The sequence below is a fragment of the Thalassophryne amazonica genome, chromosome 10, assembly GCF_902500255.1.
Source record: "Thalassophryne amazonica chromosome 10, fThaAma1.1, whole genome shotgun sequence".
Taxonomy (NCBI): Eukaryota; Metazoa; Chordata; class Actinopteri; order Batrachoidiformes; family Batrachoididae; genus Thalassophryne; species Thalassophryne amazonica.
Window position 1 is genome coordinate 57,385,997 of NC_047112.1, and position 18,925 is coordinate 57,404,921.

General features: G+C 41.3%; 1 protein-coding gene and 1 long non-coding RNA gene across 2 annotated transcripts in view; one reads left to right on the forward strand and one right to left on the reverse strand.

Annotated features, from left to right (window-relative positions):
- Positions 1 to 18,925, reverse strand: part of kdm4b (lysine (K)-specific demethylase 4B) — a 169,569-nt gene that overhangs the window by 103,656 nt on the left and 46,988 nt on the right.
- LOC117518795 lies at positions 772 to 15,670 on the forward strand. The gene is made up of 4 exons (XR_004563080.1): positions 772 to 964; positions 4,313 to 4,319; positions 8,696 to 8,699; positions 15,660 to 15,670. It is a non-coding gene; the product is annotated as an uncharacterized LOC117518795 (long non-coding RNA).

Genomic DNA, 18,925 nt, shown 5'->3' on the forward strand with positions numbered 1-18,925 from the left:
AAAATTTAGAAAGAGGACTAATGTCCAGTCACCATTTTAAAGGTTGGAATTAATACACCAATATACGTGGTCACACGTATGTTGTTATATTCAACTGTGATGACTGCTTAAGTAATTTAAGATAAACACACTTGTTACAAATACTAGACATCTTCCACATACTGTCAAGTTAGCAAGAACAAGCAAGGACAAGGAACGTCTCTTTGTCCTTATGAATATGCAAATTTAGACAAGAACTATATAGTCTCCAAAGTAGGTGATCTACATACCAAGGGGTAGCAAACACTGAGTCCACAATGTTTTGTTTGTGTTGACAAACTCCTGTCTGCATCACATTACCATCTACTTTCAACTGACCAATTAGTCTCAGTTAGTCACCCACAAAACTCTATCCACCCCAACGTGCAAACATTTGGATTGCCCATGCAATTTAGCCCATGTTATCTGGGATCAGCCTAGGGCTGAAAGAATTAGTCGAGTAACTTAAATAATTCGATTACAAAAAATGTTTGAGACAATTCTGTGCCTTTCGCTTTGTTTAACATTGTAGTACATATGCTAGGGCTGTGTGTGGCGCTGTAACATCCTCAGAAAAAACAGAAGAAGACTGGAGCATGCACAAAAGCCATGTAAAAGCTAATCAATGTAGCACCAAAAGCTACCGCTTTCCAACATGACACACAGAATAAAATAAAACCTTTTAAGAGAAAGAGGGTCCATGCTGATTATCTGAAATAGACTTACTGCGCATTTAAAGCAAAGCAGTGTGTTTGTCTATTTTAAAAACACAGTTTGGTCCTCTGGCTGCGCTTCACTGTACGTGCACTTGAAGTCAATCAAGTTTATTCAAAAACCGCCTTTATTTGGATTTGATCAGAGTTTACATCAAGAGGGCGCAGAGCAGATTTATCAATGTGGCTTTTGTGGAAAAGCTGAACTCCAGAGCTCAGTTTTTCCACAGGCTGTGCTCAAGTTCACATGCACATTGACTGACTGAGGACTGACCGCCTGCGCTTACGGTCCGGTGTCAGGGCAATGCTGAGCTCCTGACACCGGGAAAAATCCAAAACTTGTAAAGACATGAAAAAAAAAAAAAAATTTCCCAGGAAAACATAAAGGGACACACTAAATTTGCCAATCTGCGTGATGGCACAGCAACACTGTGCCATTGCTTAAGGAGAGCCCTGGACTATTGATGTTTAAAAACGCAGAAGTACTTTTTATACGATTACTCAATTCATCGATTAAAAAATTGCTAGAATACTCTATTTCAAAAATATTCTACAGCTGCAGCCCTAGATCGGCCCTTAATCTGGCCTGGTCATCCCATATTTTTTGGAGAATAAGTCACACCTTTTTTGCTTCCTGCCTCTACTGGTGGTTGGCTCTCACTGCGGTATTGTATCACTTCCTGTTCCGGAGCACAGAGGTGTTTTGCTGTATCTGTTAGCTGTTTAATCTGCGCAGTTAGAGTGAATTAGTTAACTAGATAACGATTTGTTTCACAGTGTAATCTTCACGTGCCTTAACTAAAGCACTCCCTCTGCTGAATCACCTCTAAATTATTTACACATTATTCACTTTGTGTGTTTTTAGGAATCCGCTAGCTTAGCGCAGCTACTAGCTCTTAGCCGGTTTAGCATGGCGGCTTCTCCTGTCTCTCCCGCACTTTTCTGCTCTGGGTGTGAAATGTTTAGTTATTCCTCGGCCTCCTTTAGCAGTAATGGTACTTGTAATAAGTGTAGCTTATTCGTAGCTTTGGAGGCCAGGCTGGGCGAATTGGAGACTCGGCTCCGCACCGTGGAAAATCCTACAGCTAGCCAGGCCCCTGTAGTCGGTGCGGACCAAGGTAGCTTATCCGCCGTTAGTTCCCTCCGGCAGATCCCGAGCAGCCGGGAAAGCAGGCCGACTGGGTGACTGTGAGGAGGAAGCGTAGCCCTAAACAGAAGCCCCGTGTACACCGCCAACCCGTTCACATTTCTAACCATTTTTCCCCACTCTGCGACACACCCGCCGAGGAACAAACTCTGGTTATTGGCGACTCTGTTTTGAGAAATGTGAAGTTAGCGACACCAGCAACCATAGTCAATTGTCTTCCGGGGGCCAGAGCAGGTGACATTGAAGGAAATTTGAAACTGCTGGCTAAGGCTAAGCGTAAATTTGGTAAGATTGTAATTCACGTCGGCAGTAATGACACCCGGTTACGCCAATAGGAGGTCACTAAAATTAACATTGAATCGGTGTGCAACTTTGCAAAAACAATGTCGGACTCTGTAGTTTTCTCTGGGCCCCTCCCCAATCGGACCGGGAGTGACATGATTAGCCGCATGTTCTCCCTGAATTGCTGGCTGTCTGAGTGGTGTCCAAAAAATGAGGTGGGTTTCATAGATAATTGGCAAAGCTTCTGGGGAAAACCTGGTCTTGTTAGGAGAGATGGCATCCATCCCACTTTGGATGGAGCAGCTCTCATTTCTAGAAATCTGGCCAATTTTCTTAAATCCTCCAAACCGTGACTATCCAGGGTTGGGACCAGGAAGCAGAGTTGTAGTCTTACACACCTCTCTGCAGCTTCTCTCACCCCTGCCATCCCCTCATTACCCCATCCCCGTAGAGACGGTGCCTGCTCCCAGATCACCAATAACCAGCAAAAATCTATTTAAGCATAAAAATTAAAAGAGAAAAAATAATATAGCACCTTCAACAGCACCACAGACTAAAACAGTTAAATGTGGTCTATTAAACATTAGATCTCTCTCTTCTAAGTCCCTGTTAGTAAATGATATAATAATTGATCAACATATTGATTTATTCTGCCTTACAGAAACCTGGTTACAGCAGGATGAATATGTTAGTTTAAATGAGTCAACACCCCCGAGTCACACTAACTGTCAGAACGCTCGTAGAACGGGCCGAGGCGGAGGATTAGCAGCAATCTTCCACTCCAGCTTATTAATTAATCAAAAACCCAGACAGAGCTTTAATTCATTTGAAAGCTTGACTCTTAGTCTTGTCCATCCAAATTGGAAGTCCCAAAACCAGTTTTATTTGTTGTTATCTATCGTCCACCTGGTCGTTACTGTGAGTTTCTCTGTGAATTTTTGGACCTTTTGTCTGACTTAGTGCTTAGCTCAGATAAGATAATTATAGTGGGCGATTTTAACATCCACACAGATGCTGAGAATGACAGCCTCAACACTGCATTTAATCTATTGTTAGACTCGATTGGTTTTGCTCAAAATGTAAATGAGTCCACCCACCACTTTAATCATACCTTAGATCTTGTTCTGACTTATGGTATGGAAATTGAAGACTTAACAGCATTCCCTGAAAACCCCCTTCTGTCTGATCATTTCTTAATAACATTTACATTTACTCTGATGGCCTACCCAGCAGTGGGGAATAAGTTTCATTACAGTAGAAGTCTTTCAGAAAGCGCTGTAACTAGGTTTAAGGATATGATTCCTTCTTTATGTTCTCCAATGCCATATACCAACACAGGGCAGAGTAGCTACCTAAACTCTGTGAGTGAGATAGATTATCTCGTCAATAGTTTTACATCCTCATTGAAGACAACTTTGGATGCTGTAGCTCCTCTGAAAAAGAGAGCTTTAAATCAGAAGTGCCTGACTCTGTGGTATAACTCACAAACTCGCAGCTTAAAGCAGATAACCTGTAAGTTGGAGAGGAAATGGCGTTCACTAATTTAGAAGATCTTCACTTAGCCTGGAAAAAGAGTCTGTTGCTCTATAAAAAAAGCCCTCCGTAAAGCTAGGACATCTTATTACTCATCACTAATTGAAGAAAATAAGAACAACCCCAGGTTTCTTTTCAGCACTGTAGCCAGGCTGACAAAGAGTCAGAGCTCTATTGAGCTGAGTATTCCTTTAACTTTAACTAGTAATGACTTCATGACTTTCTTTGCTAATAAAATTTTAACTATTAGAGAAAAAATTACTCATAACCATCCCAAAGACATATCGTTCTCTTTGGCTGCTGTCAGTGATGCCGGTATTTGGTTAGACTCTTTCTCTCCGATTGTTCTGTTTGAGTTATTTTCATTAGTTACTTCCTCCAAACCATCAACATGTCTATTAGACCCCATTCCTACCAGGCTGCTCAAGGAAGCCCTACCATTAATTAATGCTTCGGTCTTAAATATGATCAATCTATCTTTATTAGTTGGCTATGTACCACAGGCTTTTAAGGTGGCAGCAATTAAACCATTACTTAAAAAGCCATCACTTGACCCAGCTATCTTAGCTAATTATAGGCCAATCTCCAACCTTCCTTTTCTCTCAAAAATTCTTGAAAGGGTAGTTGTAAAACAGCTAACTGATCATCTGCAGAGGAATGGTCTATTTGAAGAGTTTCAGTCAGGGTTTAGAATTCATCATAGTACAGAAACAGCATTAGTGAAGGTTACAAATGATCTTCTTATGGCCTCAGACAGTGGACTCATCTCTGTGCTTGTTCTGTTAGACCTCAGTGCTGCTTTTGATACTGCTGACCATAAAATTTTATTACAGAGATTAGAGCATGCTATAGGTATTAAAGGCACTGCGCTGCAGTGGTTTGAATCATATTTATCTAATAGATTACAATTTGTTCATGTAAATGGGGAATCTTCTTCACAGACTAAGGTTAATTATGGAGTTCCACAAGGTTCTGTGTTAGGACCAATTTTATTCACTTTATACATGCTTCCCTTAGGCAGTATTATTAGACAGCATTGCTTAAATTTTCATTGTTACGCAGATGATACCCAGCTTTATCTATCCATGAAGCCAGAGGGGACACACCAATTAGCTAAACTGCAGGATTGTCTTACAGACATAAAGACATGGATGACCTCTAATTTCCTGCTTTTAAACTCAGATAAAACTGAAGTTATTGTACTTGGCCCCACAAATCTTAGAAACATGGTGTCTAACCAGATCCTTACTCTGGATGGCATTACCCTGACCTCTAGTAATACTGTGAGAAATCTTGGAGTCATTTTTGATCAGGATATGTCATTCAATGCGCATATTAAACAAATATGTAGGACTGCTTTTTTGCATTTGCGCAATATCTCTAAAATTAGAAAGGTCTTGTCTCAGAGTGATGCTGAAAAACTAATTCATGCATTTATTTCCTCTAGGCTGGACTACTGTAATTCATTATTATCAGGTTGTCCTAAAAGTTCCCAGAAAAGCCTTCAGTTAATTCAAAATGCTGCAGCTAGAGTACTGACAGGGACTAGAAGGAGAGAGCATATTTCACTCATATTGCTTCTCTTCATTGGCTTCCTGTTAATTCTAGAATAGAATTAAAAATTCTTCTTACTTATAAGGTTTTGAATAATCAGGTCCCATCTTATCTTAGGGACCTCATAGTACCATATCACCCCAATAGAGTGCTTCGCTCTCAGACTGCAGGCTTACTTGTAGTTCCTAGGGTTTTTAAGAGTAGAATGGGAGGCAGAGCCTTCAGCTTTCAGGCTCCTCTCCTCTGGAACCAGCTCCCAATTTGGATCAGGGAGACAGACACCCTCTCTACTTTTAAGATTAGGCTTAAAACTTTCCTTTTTGCTAAAGCTTATAGTTAGGGCTGGATCAGGTGACCCTGAACCATCCCTTAGTTATGCTGCTACAGACAGACTGCTGGGGGGTTCCCATGACGCACTGTGTGTTTCTTTCTCTTTTTGCTCTGTATGCACCACTCTGCATTTAATCATTAGTGACTGATCTCTGCTCCCCAGCACAGCATGTCTTTTTCCTGGTTCTCTCCCTCAGCCCCAACCAGTCCCAGCAGAAGACTGCCCCTCCCTGAGCCTGGTTCTGCTGGAGGTTTCTTCCTGTTAAAAGGGAGTTTTTCCTTCCCACTGTCGCCAAGTGCTTGCTCACAGGGGGTCGTTTTGACCGTTGGGGTTTTTCCGTAATTATTGTATGGCTTTGCCTTACAATATAAAGCGCCTTGGGGCAACTGTTTGTTGTGATTTGGCGCTATATAAATAAAATTGATTTGATTTGATTTAATCTGCACCCTGTACACACAGCTGTAAATGGTTATTAGCCTTGGCTGGGAAAGGAACCTACATCAGACTGGCGTCCTGTCCAGAGTCAGACTCTGCTTCATGCTACAGAATCTGGAGAAAACCACCGGAGTGAATGGCTATGGGATGACACAGGATTTACTTACATACTTAGACTGGTGTAGGTGTGTTGCTATGGATACTGAGAAGAGACATAAAAAGAGGAAGCCTAATTTTAAGGCTGCTGACATACAACACACTGTACAGCAGGGGTGGGCAACTTGTTCCAGAAAGAGCCAAGACGGTACAGGTTTTCTTTGCAGCCATGGACTCCACCAGGTAATTTCACTGATTAATATCACTTTGAGCAGATGGAATCAGTTAATCAGTGAAATCACCTGGTGGAATCAGTGGCTGCAAAGAAAACCGGTACCCTCTTGGCCCTTTCCGGAACAAGTTGTCCACCCCTGCTGTATAGTCACTGATCCCCTAAGGAAACAGGTTTTTAGAATAATATTACTTTGACCAAAAGCTTGAAAGCAAACTAATAGAATTACAATAATACAGTAAAACGTGCCTAAACATTCATCGTATAAACCGGACATTCGCACTCACTGGGGACATGCAAACATCCCAATGGTTTGTATGGTTTTCCATGTAATAAACACCGTACATAACAGTTTGTTTTTTTTCGCTCACATCGTACACATCGTCCTGCCCCATTGTAATGTATCCCAATTAAAAGCCCCTCACATATACTGGGCAGAGTAGTCTGGACGTGCTCAGTAACAGAGTTGCGAAATGAAGGTCAGCCCTGACACCCGTCGATTCAAGGAAAGTGGGTACCCTATTTCCTTGATTAAAAGACTGGGCGTTTATTTTTTTGCAAATCGTGCTCAGACACGAGACCTAAACAAGGCAGGACATAATTTAAAGCCGTTAATTATTAACACAATGCTGCTTGTTGCCTGCACTGTAATATGGTGTTAAGTTTCATACACTAGATCAGAGCCTGTGCGTGACTTCACACCCCCGCACCTGCTAAATGACTGAGTCCGCAAAAGGCTGTGACTTTTCACTTTTCAGGTTTTACTTCTTCCTCTCCAGTCATATTTTAATAGTTTTGGTGATGCACACGCCGATTATATTTTGATCATGGATCAAATATGTTTGGCAGAAAAGTCTGCAAATATGACCAACTTCACAAGACTGTCGGAAAAAGATGCTCAAATGACCTGCAATTCATAGATGAAATTGTACATACCATGTCGTTGGTTTGGAGGCTGATGATTGTATAAAGAAGTGGAGCTCATTAAGAGACAGATTAATCAAGAAGAAGCCACGGTTCTTGCTGTAAATTGCAATAAGACGCAACGGAGAACTTTAAAAAGGGTCACATGCATATCAACATCACTGCATGGCCAGAGAGTTACAGAGTTGTAGAAGCATAAATCAGGCTTTAGGAATTTAAGGTACCACTCCACAGCTGATTTAGAAAAAACAGTAACTCAACCAAACAATCTTTTTAATGCACATAATGTGCGGCGCTTATTTAAGGCAGGCGTTTTTTTTTTTCCCCAGACAAAGTTTTGATCCGGTCATTAAATGAGGCAGGTCCAGATCCAAGGTCAGGATTTTAATCAAGGAAATATACAAGCTTAATTGCTGCTGGCGATTCCAGGTAGATCATTCGGTGCCTCTTGGCTGTAACCAATCCGTTACATACATATAACAGATTTTGTCCAATTTATACATATAACTGCTTTCGATTATAGTGGCCAAAATTCGCTGGTCCTCCTGACTCCATTATATACAAGATTTACTGTATATGATAAACCATACAAGATAGCATACCAGAAATGTGCCCTCTTACATACATGGTTCACTGACCAATGCACTGTGCTGACTGAAAACGCAAGACAATACTGAAGGCTATTTTACTGATGGAACATCACCAAAATCAATACATACTGTCCACATGATACAAAGCCACTTGAGATGCAGTTTGTTCAGAAGGAATTTTACAATGCTGTTCAGTCGTGAAGCGCCTTGAGGCAGAGTTGTGATTTCGCACTATATAAATAAAATTTGTGGTGCTCCGATCGATCGGCCACCGATTATCGGCCGATTTCCATGAAAAAGTGATCGACGTAAAACAAGGTGGCAACAGCTAAGAAAACAGCAAATTGTTCTCCTGCTGAAAAAAGAACATATTTCACTCACTAACCATTGCTGCTTTTTTTTCCTAATGCGGCATCATATTTAGAAAGACTTTGACCTACGCATTATTTAAATACTTTAGGACAAACATTCCAAGGGGTATGCTTTTCTACAGCTTTTACTTCATTAAACACCAATTAAAACAATAAATGAATAAATGTCGATCAATGCCTTTCATTGCCAATCACAAAAACCTGTAGCTCATACTTTGCAGCCTGTAGAGGCCCTGTGTGACCCAAACAATTGGTGGTGGTAATGCACCGTGTTGGTCTGCAAACCGCCAATAAACTCAAAAGAAGAAGGCAGTGTGTGCAGTGTAGTCCCCCCCTTTCCATTACAGTGCAGAGGCACACAGCGGCAAACCCCAACAAACGTGTCTGCCATGTGGAACTTTTATACGTTCTGTGAGAGCGATGTAAAGTTTGCATCCTGCAACACGTAAAGAAAAAAATACCTCGTGAGGGAAGTACGGTAAAATGCTTCAATGCGGCTAACTTAATCAGACATTTAAAAAACAAACATTTGCTGGAGTATGGTGAGTTTGAGGCTCATGGCACAGATAGTGAGGCAGCTTAAGTCAATATAACATAAGAATCTTTCACTTGGTGATACAAGCACCAAATTTGGTACATAGGTACTTCAGGACCTACTCTCTTAGAAAATGTCCCTATCCAGGTGAAAAAACAAAATGGCTGACATTTTTCAAGATGGCCGGCACGTTAAAGGTGAAAAAGGGCGTTTTCAGCTCAGAATGTCAAGGAATCAAAACATCTGAGTAATGCAAATATCAAAATGTATGTATTCTGACCAGGAGAACTTAATAGTATCAATGTCCTTCCAAAATGGCCACCATTTTTAAAAATGGCAGCCATTTCATGACTGAAAATGCATATTTATGACACATCCAGCTGTCCGATCACGTTATTACATATTACATACAAAACCTTGCCATCATTGTTGTAATACAATGTTAACTAGCTCTTGTTTTCAATATTATGAATCAGAGTGATGCCACAGCACAACCAGGGCACACTGGTGGCATCATTGCTGTGAGACTCAGCATGGGGTTCAGTGTCGTTAGTTGCAGAATAATAGTTAGATAGTCGCACCTGAATCGACAGGATGTGCCAGCGCGGGAGAGCCGAGCCAAGGGTAATGGGGCATCAGTTACCCGGATGGTGTACAGATCGCACGAGACTTAAATGGCACTGGATGAACGATCGGGCTAAGTGTAGGGCACAAGATGCCTGAACCTTGTTGTATCCCATACCTCAATGTGCTTTGATATTTCATACGGTTGGGTGATAAAAGGATAGCCCAAAATTCAAACATACTCATCAAAATATGAGAGGACAGACAGTTTTTGATGTTTACTGGACTTCAAGCTTAAAGGCTGAGACAAGGTCAAGAAGGGACAAACGAGATCGACGTAGAGTGACTGACAAAACCAAGCTTCCACCTAACTGGAAACATTTTCTGCGAGACAATGACAACAACACTGAGCTTTTTGAATTCCTGGCTGACAAGATAGTATCCCTGTGTGCTGAAAATGTTGTAATTGTATTGCATTTACGCAATATCTCTAAATCAGAAAGGTCTTGTCTCAGAGTGATGCTGAAAAACTAATCATGCATTTATTTCCTCTAGGCTGGACTATTGTAATTCATTATTATCAGGTTGTCCTAAAAGTTCCCTAAAAAGCCTTCAGTTGGTTCAGAATGCTGCAGCTAGAGTACTGACGGGGACTAGCAGGAGAGAGCATATCTCACCCGTGTTGGCCTCTCTTCATTGGCTTCCTGTTAATTCTAGAATAGAATTTAAAATTCTTCTTCTTACTTATAAGGTTTTGAATAATCAGGTCCCATCTTATCTTAGGGACCTCGTAGTACCATATTACCCCATTAGAGCGCTTCGCTCTCAGACTGCGGGCTTACTTGTAGTTCCTAGGGTTTGTAAGAGTAGAATGGGAGGCAGAGCCTTCAGCTTTCAGGCTCCTCTCCTGTGGAACCAGCTCCCAATTCAGATCAGGGAGACAGATACCCTCTCTACTTTTAAGATTAGGCTTAAAACTTTCCTTTTCGCTAAGGCTTATAGTTAGGGCTGGATCGGGTGACCCTGGACCATCCCTTGGTTATGCTGCTTTAGACGTAGATTGTGGGGGGTTCCCATGATGCACTGTTTCTTTCTCTTTTTGCTCCGTATGCAGCACTCTGTATTTAATCATTAGTGATCGATCTCTGCCCCCCTTCACGGCATGTCTTTTTCCTGTTTTTTTCCCTCAGCCCCAACCAGTCTCAGCAGAAGACTGCCCCTCCCTGAGCCTGGTTCTGCTGGAGGTTTCTTCCTGTTAAAAGGGAGTTTTTCCTTCCCACTGTGGCCAAGTGCTTGCTCATAGGGGGTCGTTTTGACCGTTGGGGTTTTTCATAATTATTGTATGGCCTTGCCTTACAATATGGAGCGCCTTGGGGCAACTGTTGTGATTTGGCGCTATATAAGAAAAAAGTTGATTGAAAGTTGATTGATTGATAATTGTGACCAAAGGCAAAGAGGCTCTGTCCAACAAACCCATCAGTCTGGAGAGCTTGAGCCTATGCAACCATGAAGAAGCTGACACCAGAATCTTCACACATGCTTTTGATGCAGCCAAGCAAAAGGCAAAATCTGTGTTAGTTAAGGCAAGTGATACAGATATTCTTGTTGTTGCAGTCAGCAATTTTGCAACTCTCCAGGATGCAGGATTGGAAATGCTGTGGATTGAGTTTGGCCATGGTCATTCCATCAGGTGGTTGCCAATCCATGACATTGTGTTGAATCTCGGCCCAGAGAAGTCCAATGGTATGCTGTTCTTCCATGCCTTCACTGGCTGCGATGTTGTATCATCTTTCTGTGGCAAAGGCAAGAAAACAGCATGGCAAGCATGGGACTTTTGTCCTGAAGTGACCCATGTCTTCAATAAGCTCAGTAAATATCCAGCAGTCATAGAAGATGTTGACTTGAACATTCTTGAGAAGTTTGTCATCATTATGTATGACAAGAACAGCACTGAAAACAAGGTTGATGAGGCAAGACTGGACTTGTTTGCTCGGAAACAGAGACCGTATGATGCCATTCCACCGACAAGTGCATCCCTCTTCGAGCATGTAAAACAGCCTGTATATGGGGCCAGGCTACTGCGTGTGAAATGCAAATTGAAAGCCCTGCCAACTGGGGTTGGATAAAAGATGGTGAGATGGTGAGCCTCAAGTGTACACAGTTATGTTCCTGCAAATGTGATGACTGAAAATAACTTATGCAAACTGTACATCAACAGAGACTTTGTTTCATACCAAAGCAACAAACATGTAATCATTGGTGTTATGTTTTTGGAAATTTAGCAGATTGCAAACATCATTGAACGAGTGTTCATTTACATAATTTACATCAAATTACCTGATTTTTCAATATTATTTGTTTTTTGACTGCATAATGGATTTCTAGACTCCAAATCATATATTTCCATTGCTACATCTTCCAGATATGGCTATTCAATTAAAATATAGGTAAAACAAGCTTAAAAACCAGTTAGATTGGTGGCCATCTTGGAAAATGGTGGCCATTTTGTTTTTTTTTTTACATGGATAGCGACCTTTTCTAAGCGAGTAGGTCCTGAAGCACCTTTATTCCAAATTTAGTGCTTGTATCACCAAGTGAAAGATTATTTGAGGTATCTGCTGCACTAAGAATGAAAAGAAGAGAGACGGAGCAGCAATGATCAGAAAGCAGTTAACGCAGCCCACGCTTAGCAACACTAGCCCGTATAAGCACGACAGTCAGAAGGCTAAGCAAATGACTTGAAAATTTTATTTTACAGACACAGCCCTGCCAGAGCTCCACTAGACAGTATGCTCTCACACTGAAAGTCTCAAAGAAGGTGTCTCATCCTGTGTAAGTTTCACAAGTGATATATGGAGCTTGGACGTAAGTCCTATGTCGATATAGCGTTTAACAGCTCACTGGATTGATGCAGTTTTTCAACTTCATAAAGCTCTTCTGCATACCCAGGAGTTTTTTGGCTCCCGTACTGCCTCAGCTTCAGCAGCCACATTTGAGAAAATGTTTCAAAAGACGAGGTACATGTGAGACAGAGATAATACCTGAAACATGGTGAAAGGCATGACAGATGCTGGGGTACCAGGTTTGGGGTGTATGGCACACACTCTGCAGCTGGCCATCCATGATGCAGTGCTCTCACAGCACAGTATAAGTGACATCATTGCCAAAGGGAGACCAAATGTGGGACACTTCAGGCAGTTTCCTTTATCATATGCAAGACTTAAGAGTGTACAGAAACAACTCGGCCAGCCCACCAAAAGACTGCAACAAGATGTCAGCACCAGGTGGAACAGCACTTACTATATGCTCTACACTCTCCTTGAGCAAAAACAAGCACTGGGGCATTTATACAGCTGACTTCGAGCTACCTGCTACCTTTACATCTTCCCAGTGAGAACTGATAGAACGCATAACAACAGTCCTGGAACCTTTTGCGCAGCTAAGGAAATATGCTCATCAACTGCATTTTCTGCTGATGTCATACCCTCTGTAATGCATCTCCTTTCCAAAGATGCTGCAGCAGATCATGGTGTGAAGACAACTAAGGTCACGCTGCTGGAAGCTGTCACCAACTGATTTGCTGACATTGAAAAGGAGCCCCTCTACAGTTTGGCAACTATCATAGACCCAAGGTGAGAAAATTATCATCAAATAATGACATAAAAATAAACATTTACATATATAGTTAATGGTTTTATTCTGAAGTAGCCTGAAACAATGCGTTTCATGTGAAATTAATGTGATCCGGTGATTGGCACTCAAGGCTGACCGGTATCGACAGCCTGATCGGCGCATCCCTTAACACAAACTGAACTGCACAGTCAGAAATTATTTTGGAGCTAGTCTTTTAGTGACAATTTCTGGCTACAGACTATGTATAGAGTACAACGTAAAGGGTAGGTGGGGGGGCAACTACAGACATTATTATAATCTGAAGTTAATTAAAAACTGGTGCCAACACAGCTCTTATTTCTGAAAGCCGTTAATCATTGTAATTATTTTGTTCTGTAATCCCCTAAAGTCCGAGCGGTTAGCTCTGGGGTCACAGCCTGCAAACTACCAGATGTTAACATTAGCAAATAAAAAGTGTCTGACAACACAACAGCTGAATAGTCATTAAATACAGGGTGAACGTGTGTCACAGGTGTGCTCTATTGTGTACTGTAGGAAGAGATTGGTGTTACAGAGTTATACTTTCCTGACCAGAGCTATCATCAAAGCCTCACTTCAAACCACTTTGAAAAACCCAGTGAAGGACACAGATTGAAAATCAATGAGGTTTTTAAAGTAAAAACAAAATCTTTCACAGCATTTTATTTTTAAAGACAGGAAAAGCGCCTTTTCCCACTTATGTAGATTAATTTGCAGCCACATGTGTGGAATAATCACATTACTGTTGTGCATAATTACAGTGATTCTGTGCCTCAAGGTTGACTTGCAGGGCAAATTTGATGGATCGCATTATGGCACAAATAAAGACTAAAGCACAAAACTGGAAGTGGGTGCTGTCAATTTCAGAATCTTTATCCAATTCAGCAAGGCCAAATAAATCTTTTGCCTGAAGATGTTCTTTATAGGTAAGTCCCTTCGGCTGCTCCTTTGTTTGCACTCGGGGTCGCCACAGCAAATCCAAGGTGGATCTGCATGTTGAATTGGCACAGGTTTTACGCCAGATGCCCTTCCTGACGCAACTCCACATTACATGGAGAAATGTGGCAGGGGTGGGATTTGAACCCAGAACCTTCTGCAATGAAACCAAGCGCATTAACCACTTGGCCACCACCCCTGCTCAAAGATGTTCTTTATGGTGGGGAAAAAACAAAAACAATATGCACTTAATGTGACAATGCAACAGTAATTACAAGACTACTAGTAAGACACAAAAGCTAAGAGTGATTCAAAAATAGAGTGGTGCCCAAAATAATTGAATGAAAAATTTTCCAAAATCTTAAAAAATATAGTTCACAACACTGACTACAAAAAACATCAACAGCAAACATTAGAAACATTTCAAGTTAGATGGCATTGCACCAACACATCTGTTTAAGGGTGCCAAAAACACACTGCCTTGGAATAAAAATATATCACTAATATATTGCATTTTCAACGTCCCAAGTCATCTTTAAAATAAAGGCTGATTTTCCTTGAGGAATAAAATATTCAGGTGGACTTTCTGTAATAAAAAAAATTTAAAAAAATCCCCCATCACTCACTCTTCCAGTTTTAACCATCTGTGTCCACCACTGCCTCAAGGGGGATCCATCCAAAGTTTCAACCATTTAAACTTTAATGTGACTGACAGTCTAGTCGGTACCCAATCCATCCTTCATTTTCAGTGCATTGTTTCAGCCGTTGTTTCACGCTACAAAGAAGAGAGGGAGAGGCCTCTATTCTCTCATCGCCTGCCTGCTTGTTAGAGCTGATAAAGGTGAATAATGTGCCGACACAGCCTGAGTATTAATCCCCATTAAAATGCAGAAGCTCTCCAAGCGCTCTGCGGGGTAATATTAACTTAGAAAGATTTCATTCTGTCCGTTTCCATTTAAAATGAAGCTCTGCTTTCAACCCTGTACCATCTCCTCTATCACCTCCTAAAATTCTGAAGCTTTGGCTGAAAACATGATGCGCTAATAAGGAGTAACAACAATGACTAATGCTTTGTCAAACAGATTTCAGGCAACAAGCTCACTGTCCCAACACCATTAACCAGTCCTTGTTTGCTCGTAGCTGTCTTTTGAAAACCTCAAACAGCTGGCTGGCTTTGCTGACAATGTCTTTGATAGGTCACTGGATGCTCTTTAAATGCCGTTAACATTGCTTTCCTTACAATGGCAGTTGCTTAGGTAAGTATTAACAAAGGCTGCATTTTGACTAGAACTAAATTCATACTTATGATCAAAGTTTAACAGACTGAAAATCTGAATTTAGAATGTAATCTGCATACACGAGTTGCTTCCAATAACTGTTATGTTGTCATCCCTGCCTGCTCAACATGAATCTCAGTAAGAAGGATTCAACATGGTACAAATAGTTTTTATGCATCTGTTTGTGTAAATTTAATAAAAAAAAAAAGGTAAATGAGACATATGTAATGAGGACAGATCCACATGTGGGAGAAGAGGGAACTATCAGCCACAGCAGTTGTATTCACTCACCTAGTACACTCAAATTCTGTACAGTATAGGTCATTAGGGATGTGAATCGTACAACAACTCACGATTCAATTTGATTCCGATTCTTGGGGTGACGATTCGATTCTGATCGATTTTCGATTCAAAGAGCTCTGAGAAATAGTTATATTACTTAAAAAATGTTTATGTTTAAGAAAATGCAGCTTTACACGGTTAATCAAGTGATTCTAGATGTAAATTTACTTATTTGCTTTGCTCGTTCGGAGTTGGCTGGCAGTTTAGCGAAGCGCTGGTCAGTAGTCGGCAGATACCGCTGCTCCCCTCTTTTAGCTCCGGGTGATAGCGTAGCATGTGGGCTTGCGGATTTGAAGTGTTTCCAAAGTACTTGACTTTCATTTTGCAGATTTTGCACACTGCATAAGTCATGTCAAGCTCCTTCTTATGCAGCAAATATTAAAATCCAAAATGCGCCCAAACATTTGCCTTCAGCAGAGACGGTGCTGGTTGAATTAGCTGTTCTTCCGCCACGCTAAGCTGCAGCTCACGAATGTTTGAAGCACGCCGGACCCCCCCTCGCGGGGACGCTGTAGTACAGAAGCCGCTGCCTGACAAACAATACACGCAGCGACTAAGCAAGAAAATGTTTTAAAAAAATGCTTTTTAAAAAGCGATTCTTGGACATTTTGGATCGATTCAGAATCGTAATAAATAAGAATCACGATTCGGACGTGAATCGATTTTTTCCGACACCCCTATAGGTCATGCACAACTGTGACTTTTGCTTGAGCAAAAATCTGCATCTTCAAGTAGGGCTGAAATGAATACTCGAATAATTTAATTATAAAAAATCATAGAGGCAAATTCTGTGCCCCGAAGCTTCGTTTAACGTTGTAGTACATGTGTCAGGCCTGTGTGTGGTGCTGTAATGTCCCCAGAAAAAAGCAGAAGAAGACTAGAGCATGCGCTCAGGCCGTGTAACAGCTAATAATTTAGCCCTTAAAGCTAATGCTTCCAATGTGACAGAGTAAAATAAAGCCAGCCATCCATCCATCCATCCATTTTCTTCCGCTTTATCCGGAGTCGGGTCACGGGGGCAGCAGCTCAAGCAAAGCCGCCCAGACCTCCCGATCGACACACAAAATAAAGCCTTTTAAGAGAAAGAGGCTCCACACTGATCATATGAAATAGACTTACTGCGCATTTAAAGCGAAGCAGTGCATTTGTCTATTTTTACAAAACACACAATTTGCTCGACGTGGCGAGTGACTACTGACCCGACGGGTCACCCACAGTTGAAGCCGGCTGCTGTCTGTTTTGTTCAGACTTGCACTGTTTTGCTTTTTAGTTTTCGCTTTTTTGGGGCAACATTCAATGCTTCACAAACACGGTAGCTTTATAAAAAAAAGCGACTACGAGGCTTGCATGTTCAACCTCCAGCTGTAATGCATCTGCTGAATCGCAGAGAAAGAGGCATAAAAAAAAAATCAAGTAGGGACCCAGTCCAGTCCAGTACTTTTTATCCGATTACTCGATTAATCGCCAGAATAATCGATAGAATACTCAATTATTAAAATAATCGATAACTGCAGCTCTAGTTTCATGTCATGTTTTCTGTGCGCTTCAAAAAGCCAAATTGTGTGTCTAACATCTTCACATCCCTGACAAATCACAGGTTGGCAGATGAGAGGATGAGTTAAAATTAACTCATGCTCAAGGATTAGAGAACAGCAAACTGATAAATACTTGTTTTACGAGTATTTATGAGGAGTAAAGTCATGTACAAAAGCTGAGGTGACACTGTTTCCTATAATCCTGAACACCACCAAGTGGGTTTGATGTGCATTACTGAAAGCGTATTTATCTGTTATGTGCTCAACACACATGCAGGTAGCCATTTCAAAAACATTTACATGTATGAACATTTATGGGTCTTGTCTCTACCACGATATCTGAGTCTCCTGATCAGGGTTGCTTTTCCATTTAATACATCAGACCAAATCACTCTCAAACTCCAAAAAGGTTTGTCTCCCCATACTCATTTGAAAAATATTCACACTAAACTTCTTCTTTATCATCATTTGGTCTAACATAAACACAGACAGAGAGGGACCCTTTATTCATCAACACTGGCCAGTTATCCCTGCGCCGACCACTGCCCTAATGTGAAACATGCACTATGAATTACGTAAGATGTGTTTGCAGCATGTGAAGCACCTTATTTTTCATGTGCATGACTGCATATTAAAAACAAGCGTAATCACAAATTTCTGACAACCGCCAATCCGGATCACCTCTAAAATTCAGTGGAGCCTTCCATGCCCTAATACAGGGGTGGAGAATGACCACCAAGACAGTGCAGGTTTTCCTTGCATCCAATCACCTCAGCAAGTGGGTTTGCTGATGAGCTTCTCCCCTAAACATAAACACCTGAACATCAATGAGATAACCTGCTGAGACATCCGAACATCAGTGAAATAACCTGCTGAGACACCTGAACATCAATGAGATAACCTGCTGAGGTGATTCGTAGAAAGGGAAACCTGCAGTGTCTTGGGCCTTCATGGCACATGATTGCCCACCTCTACCCCAATATCTGTCTGTGGTGCAAATTTTTTGAGGATCTGTGAAGTAGGTTTGACGTCATCCTTCAAAGCCCACATACAGTGGGTCCAACAAGTATTTAGTCAGTCCCTGATTGTGCAAGTTATCCTACTTAGAAAGATGAGAGAGGTCTGTAATTTTCATCATAGGTACACTTCAACTATGAGAGACAAAATGGGGAAAAAAAAAATCCAGGAAATCACATTGTAGGATTTTTAAAGAATTTATTTGTGATGATGGATGGATAGATGATGGGAGGTGATGGTCTCGTGGTTAAGGTGTTGGGCTTGAGACCAGAAGATCCTCGGTTCAAATCCCCAGCTGACTGGAAAATCACTAAGGATCCTTGGGCAAGGTCTTTAATCCCCTATTGCTCCCGGTGTGTAGTGAGCGCCATGTATGGCAGCACCTTGACATCGGGGTGAATGTGAGGCATAATTGTAAAGCGCTTTGAGCGTCTGATGCAGATGGAAAAGCGCTATATAAATGCAGTCCATTTACCATTTATTTGTAAATTGTGGTGGAAAATAAGTATTTGGTCATCCACAAACAAGCAAGATTTCTGGCTGTCATAAACCTAACTACTTCTTTAAGAAGCTCTTCTGTCCTCCACCTGTTACCTGTATTAATGGCATCTGTTTGAACTTGTTATCTATATAAAAGACACCTGTCCACAGCCTCAAACAGTCAGCCTCCAAACTCAACCATGACTAAGACAAAAGAGCTGTTGAAGGACACCAGGAAGAAAATTGTAGACCTGCACCAGACTGGGAGGAGTGAATCTACAATGGTCAAGCAGGTTGGTGTGAATAAATCAACTGTGGGAGCAACTGTAAGAAAATGGAAGCCATACAAGACCATTGATAAT